The sequence below is a fragment of the Ictalurus furcatus genome, chromosome 16, assembly GCF_023375685.1.
Source record: "Ictalurus furcatus strain D&B chromosome 16, Billie_1.0, whole genome shotgun sequence".
NCBI lineage: Eukaryota > Metazoa > Chordata > Actinopteri > Siluriformes > Ictaluridae > Ictalurus > Ictalurus furcatus.
Window position 1 is genome coordinate 27090466 of NC_071270.1, and position 13413 is coordinate 27103878.

The following is a 13413-nucleotide window of genomic DNA, read 5'->3' on the forward strand; positions in this document are numbered from 1 at the left end:
GATGACTATACAGTGAACGTATATAGGATATACATTACATCGATATATATCTCCTGACACACTAAACATAAAGAAGACATCCAAGACAGCATTTCTATAAATCCTCCAGCGTAGCCGAGACATTTGTATAGCTTTATATCTGTTTATCAGTTCCTCTGTGTGTCTCACAGCAACCCCTCACCCTGCTAATGTTCCTTTTCTCTCTGACAGTAAAAGCTCAGTGGTAGAAGAGCGCCTGCTGTTATTAGATGTCTCTTTCTGTCTGTTTCTCAGACAGAATCTTGTGCAGAAAGCTGTGGGACACACGAGGACGAGTCACATCAGCGGCGAACGAGACATGCACTTACACAAACACACACGCTCCACTGACCGCGTGCCTGCCAGCGACGACAAGGAGAAAGCAAGGTGTTATCAGATGCTCCTTCTCAGCAAACATGAGGGTGAACATTACAACTGGCAACACACACACACACACACACATATACAAGGATACACAATACCTATTCAAGATTTTGCATGAGTTGTATGAAAACAGTGGGAGGAGTTATCACAAACGCATCCAGTCCGATCGCTTTGTCCACAATTTCCCAAATTCGTACCTTTTCATTCAACACAAACCTCTTTATCTCTCTCACACACACGTGCATGCATATACATACACACAAGCTTAGCATAAGCTTTCCCTCGCTAATACACACTCTCTCATCAACCATCTACACGAGTTTAGGGATTTAGTGTAAAAAAAAAATAGATATAATTCTGGCGTGAATTAGAGATGCAGCTTGGAGCTCTGGGAGCTGATCATGAAAGAGGTTTTAGTCGTTGATAAAACTGGATTAAAAATACGTAAAAGTCACTTGTTGTACCGTGTGTGGTTTTAAAAGGAGACACTTTAAAGCTTTAAATGATTACAAAGTGGTTTCTGAAAAGAATACACACACTCGGGATGTAATGCATTGTGCCATTTAAAGACTGTATATAAATACATACATACATACATACATACATACATACATACATACATAAACGCAAATATTTTCACGTGTCTTTTTTTTTTTTAGACATGATTCATTGATTTGCACATGATTTTTTGTGCATGATTCATTTTCCCATTTTTTTTTAAACATGATTCATTTTAAATCCATGTGATTCATTTTACATAATTTGCTTTTTCAAGCTTTTTATTACACACGATTCATCGATTTTCACGTGTGATTCTTTTTACTCAGTTTGTTTTCACATGTTATTTATAGATGATTCATTTATTGTCACATGATTCTTTTTACCTGATTTGATTTGTTTAACCCACGATTCATTTATCACATGACTTTTTTTTTTGCAGGTGATTCATTTATTTTCACCTGATTCCTCATACCTGGTTTGTTTAACCTATGATTCATTTTTCTTTTTTTCTTTTTTTCTTTTTTCTTTTTTTTTTACAGATGATTCATCAGTTTTTTTGTGATTCGTGATTCTTTTTTCCTGATTTGTTTTCACATTCATTTTGTTTAACCCATATATAATTTTTCTTATTATTATAATGTATTTCTTTTTACAGATAATTCATAATTTTTTCACATTATTATTATTATTATTATTATTTTTACAGATGATTTGTTAATTTGGCACGTAATTCTTTTTACCTGATCTGTTTGCACATTCATTTTGTTTAACCCACGATTCACGTGATTCTTTTTACAGATGATTCAATCATTCTTCACGTGATATTTCAACATATGATTCATTTGTCACGTGATTCTTTTTACAGATGATTCTTCACGTGATATTTCAACATATGATTCGCTTGTCACGCGATTCTTTTTGCGATTTGTTTTCACATCTGATTTTTTAACCTGAGATTCATTTTTCACGTGATTATTTTTACAGATTATTCATGCGTTTTGTTCATGTTTTAAAAACTTTTTTTTTTTTAAACAAATGATCCATTCATATCACGTTATTTTATTTAAATATATGTTTCATTTTTCACATGCGATTCTTTTCACATGATTCATTCATTAATTCATGTGGTGTTATTTCGCACGTATTCATTGGATGCCACGTGTTCACATCACTTCCCCACTTTAATCACGTGAAATACATATCTGTAGGTGGCACTTCACAATTGAATATATTTCAGCGTAAACCTAGTTTGTCAGGGTGAAGTTTAACACTTTTAACACTGACACTTGTGTAGACAGAACACACACTCACAGTCAGCGTAGCTTGTCGTGGTCCTCACTGCAGGGGGTCGCTTATGCTGAGCGGGAGGTCTGTATGGTGACCCCAAGGGTTTCACACTCCCTGCTGAAGAGATCAGAGAGCTCATTTATCAACTCCTACACACACACACACACACACACACACACACACACACACACACACACACCACTCACATTCAGTAAATTATAACTGTGACTCAGTAAAGAAGATAATCAAGTTTGTGTGTGTGTGTGTGTGTGTGTGTGTGTGTGTGTGTGTGTGTGTGTGTGTGGACTCACTTTAAAAATCCTCAGACGCATTAAGTGTCTCCTCACTCGCCTTTAAATCCCTCCTCCTTCAAGCACTTTGGTTTTAAATAGATCATGAACTCCAAATGACACATAATGGCCGGATTGCTAAATTCAGCACTTGTCATTTTTTTTCTTTTTTCTTCTACTTGAGAGATGGTTTTCCAGCAGCGACACACACACACACACACACACACACACACACACCTACACAATAGTGCAAGCACATAGCAATGATTCACAGCAATAATCTTCTATACTGATTATATGCCAAACATTGAAATTGCAGAATTGAACATATTTAATCTTTAGAACTTTTTATGCTTCCCCTTATAGAAAAATCCCATAAATTTCACACATGATAGTATGGTTTGTGTATCACATCAAATTATGCGAGTCATATCTGATTGTATGTGATGTGTGTGTTTTGTTCTGAAAATAAAGAAATCATTTGAAAAGTAAGTGATAAGTAATAATGAAACTATAGTAAACAGACTTACACACACACACACACACACACACACACATATATATATATATATATATATATATATATATATATAAACCACATGTGAAAGAATTACAAATATATCGTGTAATAAAAGAATCACGTTTGACAGTAAATGAATGAAGTGATGTGGTAATATATGAATAATTCATAAATATCTCGTGTAAAATAAATGAAGTATATAGTAAAGAGTTTGTAAAAATATCAAATATAAAAATGATGAGAAAATAAATGAACCATTAATACGTAACTGAATAAATAACTGGGATAAAAATAACATGAAAATATGGGAATAGTTCCCAACAATCATATGTGAACATAAATGAATCAATTTATGAATAAATAAATAAATGCATAAATAAATAAAAATCACATAAAAAATTGCATAAAAGTCACGTGAAAATAAATTGATTAAAAATCATGTGAAAATAAATTGGGTAAAAATCATGTGAAAAAAGCATGAACATGTCATAAAAATCAAGTACAATAATAATAATAATAATAAAAGTTAAAGTAAATAATCAAAAAATCTCGTAAAAATAAATAATCAAAAAAATCATGTGAAAATAAATTGCATAAAAATCACATGAAAAAAAGCATGAACATGTAATAAAATAATAATAATAATAATAATAATAATAATAATAATAATAATAATAATAATAATTTTTCACATTATTATTATTATTATTTATTATTTTTTTTAATTTTTTTTTACAGATGATTCATTAATTTGGCACATGATTCTTTTTTACCTGACCTGTTTCTACATTCATTTTGTTTAACCCACGATTCATGTGATTCTTTTTTTTTTTTTTTACAGATGATTCATTCGTCACGTGATATTTCAACATATGATTCATTTTTCGCATGATTCTTTTTACGACGTGTTTCACATCTGATTTTCTTAATCTGAGATTCATTTTTTCACATGATTCTTTTTAGAGATGATTCATTCACATCATGTGGTTTTATTTAAATATATGCTTCACTTTTCACATGATTCATTCATTAATTCATGTGGTGTTATTTCGCACGTATTCATCGGATGCCACGTGTTCACATCACTTCCCCACTTTAATCACGTGAAACACATATCTGTAGGTGGCTCTTCAGAATTGAAGTTTCAGTTTGTCAGGGTGAAGTTTAACACCTTTAACACTGACACTTGTTTGTTTAGGTTGGGGTAAGGGGTTTGTTAAGCGGGTTATGTTTATCCTTGGCAATGATTTGTCTGGAGGAAAAGTGACACCAGTTGTAGAGGTGGTTGGACAAGCCTGATTGTTTTGTTAATGTTGACAGCATTGCTGATGAGTATCCTGTTGCAGGTGTGGATAATGAGTTCGATGTTACCTGATGTTAATGAGTTGTGTTACCAACTGTTTACAGACAGCATGTATTAAGTTTGGCTCATGATCATGCACCTTCAGGTCATCTGTAGGAATTACGAAAACATATCATCGTATCCTAAAGCATTTCTTTTTACTTGGTCTGAAAAAAGACGCATGTCTAATGGGAAAGCCAAATCAAAAGATTCCACCTGCTCCATTGATTCCGATCCCTATAACCGGCGAACCTTTCAAGCATGTCGTTTTAGATCGTGTCGGCCCTTTAACCGAGACAAAAATCGGTTTTTGTTAACAATCATGTCGTCTGCAACCCGATTCCCAGAAGCAATTCCGCTGAGAAAAAAAAATGACTTCTGCTGCTGTGGTAAAATCACTTTTTCCACATTTGGACCGCCAAAAATCGTGCAGACGGACCCAGGAACGAATTTTCTCTCCAAACTGTTCAGGCAGGTGGTAAAAATGTAAATAAATTGTGGGAAAATTCACGTGTAAAAATAAATGAATCATAAAAATAACATGATATTATATATATATATATATATATATATATATATATATATAAAATCATAAATGAATCATTTGTAAAAATAAATAAATAAATCACTTATAAATAAATAAATCATTATATATATATATATATATATTTTTTTTTTTTTAAATCACATGAAAATAAATTCATTGTGTAAAAATCAAACGTGAAAATAAACACACGTGCACTACTGTAATGTTGATGCCAGAATCAGTGTCAGGCTCTATTCCTCAGAGTACACCACGGCCTACAAACATGGCCGCCGCAGACTACAACACCCAGACACCTCACACATCGACACGCCCGCTCTTTATATTTTACACGTGAAGCTTGTGTGGCAGAAAGTATTCACACTCTAGGGACGGTAAATAAATAATAAAGTCGTTATAAACCTACATACAGTGTTATAAATGCCTCTATGCTAGGCGATATACATTGTGAGCTCCATTCAGGCTGAAGATCAGCTCTTATAATGGAGGTCGTCCTCATCCTCATTGCGGTGCAAATCCAGACCTGGATGTGTTTAGGGATCGGGATGTGTGTGGATTAGTGAAGAAAATTCATTATCATCCCGAGCCTGTAGAGTGGCTCTCAGATCTTGGCACCACTGTGAAATTTCCACGGGTTGCTAGCGTACTAGCGTTCAGCCTGGCTCGTATGCGTGTGTGTGTGTGTGTGTGTGTGTGAGTGTGTGCGTGTGTGTGTGTGTTCTCAGCTGATATGTTTCGGGATCATGCACTCACACAGGCTGAAAATGAAAAGTGCCTGAAGTGTGTTTTCACATGTAATAAATCGTAGTGAGCGCTGATACCGGTGCCGTTCGGTTCTGCTGAGAGTTCAGGCGGTTCATTTTCTCCATTACACCTGTGACTTCTATATACATGTAAATATTAACTCCCTCCGGCGCTTCACCTGGTTTGCCCTTGCACTCGTTCACGTTAAGGTCTGAGGTTTCTTTTACGTTGAGTCATTTTCCGTAACAGTAGTTCCAGTTGTAATTCAAACCCCCGTGTCCGTTCAAATACATCATTGTTTCTATAGTAACGGCCCGTACATAGCCACTTGTACAGTGGACTCTCTACACAGGGAGGTTTTCTCTGAAGAAGACGTTTATTTATTTATTTACTTACTTACCTACTTACTTATTTATTTATGGAAGGAGTCTCCAGTGTCAGGAAAAGCTGTAACTTCAGGACAGAAGAGTTAAAGAAATTATGATTTCTTTGTAACATGAAAAGCGGTGTTGTTTGTGTCTTAGTACCATCAAGAGAGAGAGAGAAAATACAGTAGATGAACCTCTCTCGGAACCGTTTTGCAACAAGCAGCAGAGCGCATGAAACGTTGTCGAGCCTGGAAAAAAAAAAAAAAAAAAAAATGGAATGTGCGGTCGGTTAGATTTAAGAAAAAATATTACGTATGTTTTACATAAAAATTTTACATTTCTCATGAAAAGTCATCAAAAGTTTCTAATTACAAGGTTGAATCGCATAAAGTGAGCGTGATCGTAATCAGAAACTTGTTTATATTAGGTTTATCGTAGGTTCCGACGAGAAACGTAATATTTTTTATCTGAACCGTCCGACCACGCGTTCCATTTATTATTGTACTGTGTTCAGCTACAGTAGCTTGTTCCGTGCGCCACCTGGTGGTTATTGTGTGAACCACAACAAATGAATTTACATTCTGGAGAAGCGTGCCCGCAGGGTACCGCATGATCACACGTGACGAATCGCATGAAAAAACGTGCATTCTAAAAGGCCACATCTGTACATTTATACATGCATACATACGTACGTCATGCTTGTTTTTAAAAATTTATGACGTGACATTGTAACTATTCTATTCACTGTTGTTACATTGTAATGACACATTTTGTTACATGTAATAAGATCTTTGTAAACTGTGGTGTGGAACTCTGGGATTTGTGCACTCGGTGCACTCTGGAAAACGTCAACCCAGCTTTCCATGTATGCATTCTGCGAAACACTCCGTTGTAAGGGTTTAACATTTAAAAAAAACTCTTAATGGATCGATATGTAGCCTTTGTATTTTCAGAATGTAGGGACCACTGCATTATAACGCTATTACAGCTTTACCTTTAGTGGCTATTAATGAAAGCATCAACATCAATCTTTATGAAGGTCTACTCTTCAAAAAAATACCTACAAAAAAATAAATAGATAAAAGATCTAGAAAATGTCCCTGTTGTCACGAATTCCCTCAGGTCACTGTGACTTTAGCTGAGCTCTTACTTTTATTTTTACCTCCTGGTCATTCTAATTGTGTCCACCTGTTTCCTGTTTAGTTCCCTAATTATTTTGTCTATTTATACCTCCTTGTTTCTGAGAGTCTTTGCAAAAAGTTTCGTTTCAGTTCACGCGCTTTACCGATCCCCCTCTCCTCCCCCCCCACACCGCATTTTTGTTTCCAGCTCCTTAGCTTCTATCTGACTTACCCGTTTTTGACCTGCTGCCTGTTTCTCTAGTTTATGAATATGGATTATCCTTTTCTGATACTGACTGCCTGCTTTTCGACCTCTGCCACGGACTGTGATGATACGATTGTGATTTCTGCTTTGCCCGTACTAAACACATCGATTTTATGCACATATACTACGTCCCAACCGTGGAAAGCAAGAACCTCATTCCAGTCGATGAAAGTGTATGAAAATGTACACGTTTAATAAAAGAGTAAATCCAGATTTAAAATCTAGATTGGCTCTTGGGTTCTTCTTCTGGGGCAACGTCTTACTGGTTCTACAGCAGAGTGTTTTCCTGTCAGAAAGTTTCTTGTCGGTTGCTGAGAACCCTTAGCTGTACGAAACCCAGTTGAAAATAATGCTAAGCCATTAGCAAGAAAACACAAAACTATCAGGCTAGCATAATTTAGCAAACTTAACGCTAACTGATTCGACTTGCTTCTTTAGATTTTCTGGTGACTCTATAAAGAATGATAGTTCATTTTTACATGGGAGGCAAAGGATCTTACTGAGGTATTGGTACAGATGTTCATTTTGCTGATTGTTGACGTGACTCAAGCTTTACTCTGGTTTATCCCTTTTTTTTTGTGACAAAACAACCTATTAAAAAGGAACAGATCCATAGGAATAGGTCTGTGCTGTGCCAACTAATGTTTGGTGGCAGTTTTTGCTCAAAGACCAGTTAGCACAGTTGATTTGATTTGAATTTGAATTTGACTGGATGTCTTTTAAAAAACAACAATAACAACAACAACAAAAAAAAATAACCTGAGAACACAACCGATTGGCACAGCAGCTTAGCAAGAGGAAAAACATGTTTTCTGTGACTATTATGTTCCTAGGTTCCTCACAACCTGCCACAAAATACATGCTGTTCTTCCCTTTTGATAAACCGGTCATGGAATGTAAATATTAACTTCATCTGAAAGAGCGGAAGAGTTTGAAGTAGAGACCTTTTACCATCTGGTCTCCAGAGAGAATCTGTGATTTGATCTTGCTGGTGAGATGAGTCCCTTCATTCCATTCCGTTATACGTTTTCTACATGAAGCACTAGTATTTTAAACTTAATCCTTCGATAGAAAACCCCAAATGTTCTTCGTGGCTCCTTTTTCTCCTCTCGTCACTGTAGATCAGACCTCCATGCAACGCCGTTGTTTGCAGTGGTGTGTGTTTCCATGTTGTTATAGTATAAATGTAGTGAGATAAGACGAGGCTGGAAGCGTTCATCACTGTTTCTCTGGTTAGAACGTTGTATTTTCTTTTTTAATGAATAGAGAGCAGCAGCACAAACATCTATCTTCTTTAAATGGTAGAGTGAGCATCACACTAAACTCTCTCTCTCTCTCTCTCTCAGTTAAGAGATCTTTTAACTTTGTGATGCGTTTGGGAAACTCAGCCCAGGTAAGTTAAGGATTACAGCCGTTATGGACCGTTAAGACACTGATTCAATGAATCAATCAATGTGCTTGAGTCTTTTGTTTTGGGTTTTGGAGAATGAGACTACCTCGACAACTTGTAAAAATGGACTATAACTAATTACTCACTCTCGATCTAAAATTCCTCTTATTATTTGTGTGGGCTTGGGTTGACGAGTCATTCCTCACCTAGTCACACCTCTGCGATTATTAGATGAGAATAACACGATTGGCATTTAACCTCTTCCCCTTCACGTCTCACATTATCCGTATCTCAACATTTCCACCTGTAGGGTTAATTAGAGTTCATACAAGTTTAGCACATGTGCTCGTATTAACGTCTACAAATATACACCGCACCCTGCGACACCACCTTCGGATCTCGCTAATTAGATCCCTGTTCTTTTCTTAAAGAAACCGAGCTAATTAGTGAAATCAGGAGGGTGTTGTGTAGGGAACGGCTACCTGCAGACCCGCACTGCATGGACGTCAGGGAAACACTGCTGCTACCGGACTCTGGTGCTTTAACAAGCCTTCTCATTATGTTCATTAATTATGAAGTGGCTTTGGTTTTGTGCGTTTTATTTTTTTATTTTTCGCAGAGTGAAATCTTGGAACACACTCATTACACCAGTGTCCCCACCGGCTTATTAAAAAATTACCCCAGGACTGAAGAGAGTGCACTTTAGTGGCAAAGCAAACAAAGCAGACAGATTGTAGTGGATGGACTGCTCACTTATTATTCAGCCACTGGAATATGCAGCATAATAATAATAAAAAAAAATTATAATAATAATAAAAATATGCTGTGTTGTATGTTTTTTATGAAAAAAAAAAAGTTGTTTTTTTTTTCTTTTTTTTTTTTTTTTTGCAGTTGTTTGGATGGTTAATGATTCAAGCTTCCTGAGGAGGATCTGCTCGGACTTTTTCGAAAAAATGAAACCCTTTAATTTTTATCCTAGAAGAACAATTTTTTTTCCCCACTAGATCGCTCAAGGATTTTTAATAAACGACTTATATATTTTTATTTATTTATTTGTTTATTTATTTATTTATTTGGGGTGGGGTTGGGAGGGGGGGGGGGTTAATGAAACAGTGGGCTAATTTTATATACTTTGATAAATAAATAAATAGATCAATAGATCAACTTTTGAATGTTTTTAGAAACATTCAACATATTTAGGTAAAAGGTCACGGAAAACGTAAAGAATTCTAGTAAATGATATAAAATAATACGTATAAATATCACACTGAAACATGTAATAAAACCCAAAATACCAAAATATGCCTTTTGGATCCTGTTTAATTTTGGGATTTTATTTATTTATTTATTTATTTACTTACTTACTTACTTACTTACTTATTTATATGTTTGTTTGCTGGAAATTTGTATATTACTTTGGACTATAGATTATATATATAATTTTTTTTTTTAAGTCTGGAAAATATCATCATCAACATCATGCATAAAGTTTTCAGAAATAAGTCAGGATTCGCACAAAAGCTTCATATTTTTACTTTTTATTTTCCATTTTTTTCCCCCCCAATACACACGGAGTTTCCAATACACAGTGTACTAACGTACCTTACAAACTGGCAGCTCATTGTATTACAATATATTTCTTTTCCATTTCAGAGGACTGTGATAAGATCTTCTGGAAGAAGCGAAGCCAGCGTTTGACAGCAAAGACTCCCTAGAATGTTCTCCAAAGTGTAACCGAGGACAAAACGAGATTCCCTCCGAACCGCCACGGATACGTCTCTCTAATCAACGAGCGAGTTATTTATTTATCTAAAGATATTCAAAAAAAAAAAAAAAAAGCAGAGCCGTATAAACGCAGTCAGCTCTTACTGTATTTCAAGTTGTACTAGAACACAATGCCGGCCGACTCGCTCCGGTCTTCACACACTTCTTTTAATCAACTGCTATCTCGGCACCAAGCTCGGGACTGCTTTATATCTTCTCTTAGCGCTCCTGTTTCAATAGAGGAAGGAATAAATTGGCTGAAATAAATGAATACGCCGCTGTCGAACTCATGGCAGTGATTAATAAACATTTAAATGCTTGAATTTTTCCTACATGAAGACTGACATCATGTTTTTCGTTACAGTTTGAATAAGGGATTTACCGATTCAAGAGTGATGCGGGACGAACCCAGTGACCTTACAAGATCTGGATCATACATGAAGAGATCCATTACATGAACAGAACATCTCAGCCTGTGGTCTGTGTGGGGCCTAATTAAAAATCCCCCATTGGCCCTTATCTATCATGGCCCCCTAATTATCTCCATCCCTGAATTGGCTACATCACTCTCCTCTCCACCAATAGCTGGTGTGTGGTGGGCGTTCTGGTGCAATATGGCTGCCGTCGCATCATCCATGTGGATGCTACACACTAGTGGCGGTTGAGAAGATTCCCACCATACATTTTAAAGCACTTCTAGAAAAGTGCTATATAACTGTAAGTGTAACCACAGCATCGATTATGTCCCTGTCTTCGTGTGTGTCTTAAGACAATATATTAACAATATATCAAAACAGTATTTCATCAAATTAATTATACCCAATTATACACCCCCAGCTAGACGTCTGGCTTGCATCAGGGGTTTTATTCAGCCTGTACTTCTTCACCGAGCCTTTTCATCAAGCTTCTCCTATTGTCATTTCTCACATCCTCTATTGTTGTGTGGTTTGGCTACAGCGCTGGCAGTACATAATTAAATGCACTCAGAAAGTCGCTGGATGGAACTTTTTCATCCAGAGAAATACACAGAGTATTGAATCGAGCCAAAGATAAATAAAAAAGTGTATACATCTTTTTATTTAAAAAAAAAAAAAAAAATCATTATGAAGACATTAGAGGCATCAGAGACGTTATGAAGAAAAATGAAGCTTGGAAGAAAGTAGCAGCGGAGATGTTTGGTGTTCCTGGTAAGTGTTCATACGTAGTTGCTACGGTTAGCTTGCGTTGCTATTCTAATCTGAATAAAAATGAAAATAAAGAAAAACACGAAGCTAGCACAAAGCTGAGCATTGAACTTTTTGCACACGGATTAGCGCGTCAAATAAGAACAGGCTATATAACTTAGTGCATTACATAAAGCTGTGAAAAATAAAACAAAGAGTAAAATAGTTCAATAATAAATGATAAATGAATAAATAGTAATGATAAAAAAAATAAATATATAAAATTTTTACAATGTAAAAAATTAAGTAGTATTAATAGCAATAAAAAATATATGTAATAAAAAATGTGTAAGAATTATTTAAATAATATGAAAGTTATATTATAAGGTAACAGCTTCTTAAATGCTAAAGTAAAATAAAATATTATAGTTTGTTTGTGCAATATGCTAAAGGTGTGGAGTATTTAAAAAACAAACAAACAAACAAACAAACAAACAAAAAAAACAATGTTTCATCACTTTTCTTTTCTTTCTTTCTTTTTTTTTTTTTTAATTAAGAGGAATATGGAGAAAGCTAGCACTAGATAATATCTTAAGACCCAGTTTGGAACTGAGTTTATCAGAGATGTTTCATGTGTTACAGCGTTACGAGATTTAAAAACAAGTAATACATTTGTACAGTCAGTTCGAAATGAAACAGGACGCGAATGGAGTGATGCCACACTGTGAACCAAATGAATGTGTTCAATATCGGCACTATTATAACGTTATAAAGAACAACTTTGTCTTTATTGTATCATGCAGCATTATCAGAATTAGCATGTTCTGGAGAATTGCCATTAGGTAATTATGCCAAGCAGATGCTGGGATACAGAAAATGTTGGAGAACATCAGATACGATGCATCACACCTGAGGACAAATTAAACGCTGCATCATTCTCCACTGATTAGATCAACATCTGAATTTTTCTCTGATTAATTCCTGCTTTTGTCACCGATTACAGACCCATTTAGTAACGACTCATTGTAAGCTTTATTATAACCTCATAAAGCTCTAATGTGCTGTAAGTAATTCCTTGATAACTTAGTGACGGCCAACATGACCGATGATACTGGCAGACATTACTACGATGATGTGTATCGATGTTCTTTCTGGAGAGCAGGGGCTTTCTCCTTGCAGTCCTGCCATGCACACCATTGTTCTTCAGTGTTCTCCTGATGGTGGACTCATGAACATTAACATTAGCCAATGTGAAAGTGGTTTGATGGAGTCGAAACTCTTTAGAGATGGTTTTCTGACCTTTTCCCACCTAGATGAGCATCAACGGCTCTTTTTTTTTTTTTTGAGGTCTTCGGAAATCTGCATCGTTCATGCCATGATACACTTCCACAAACAAGTGTCGTGAAGGTCGGACTTATAGATAGATCCCTGTTCTTTAAATGAAACCCGATTCTCATCCCATTGACTCTAATTTCACCTTCAAATCCTTCAAAAGTATGTGAACCTCTAATCCTCTAATCCTAGATGTTCACATACTTTCGCCACTCACAGATATGTACTTTTGGAACATATTTCCTCAATATATAAATAAATGACCAAGTATAATGTTTTTATCTCATTTTTTTTTTTTTTTTTTTTTTAAATGTAGTTCTCTCTGTCAACTTTTAGGACTTGTATGACGATCCGATGATGTTCTAGGTCATATTTATGCA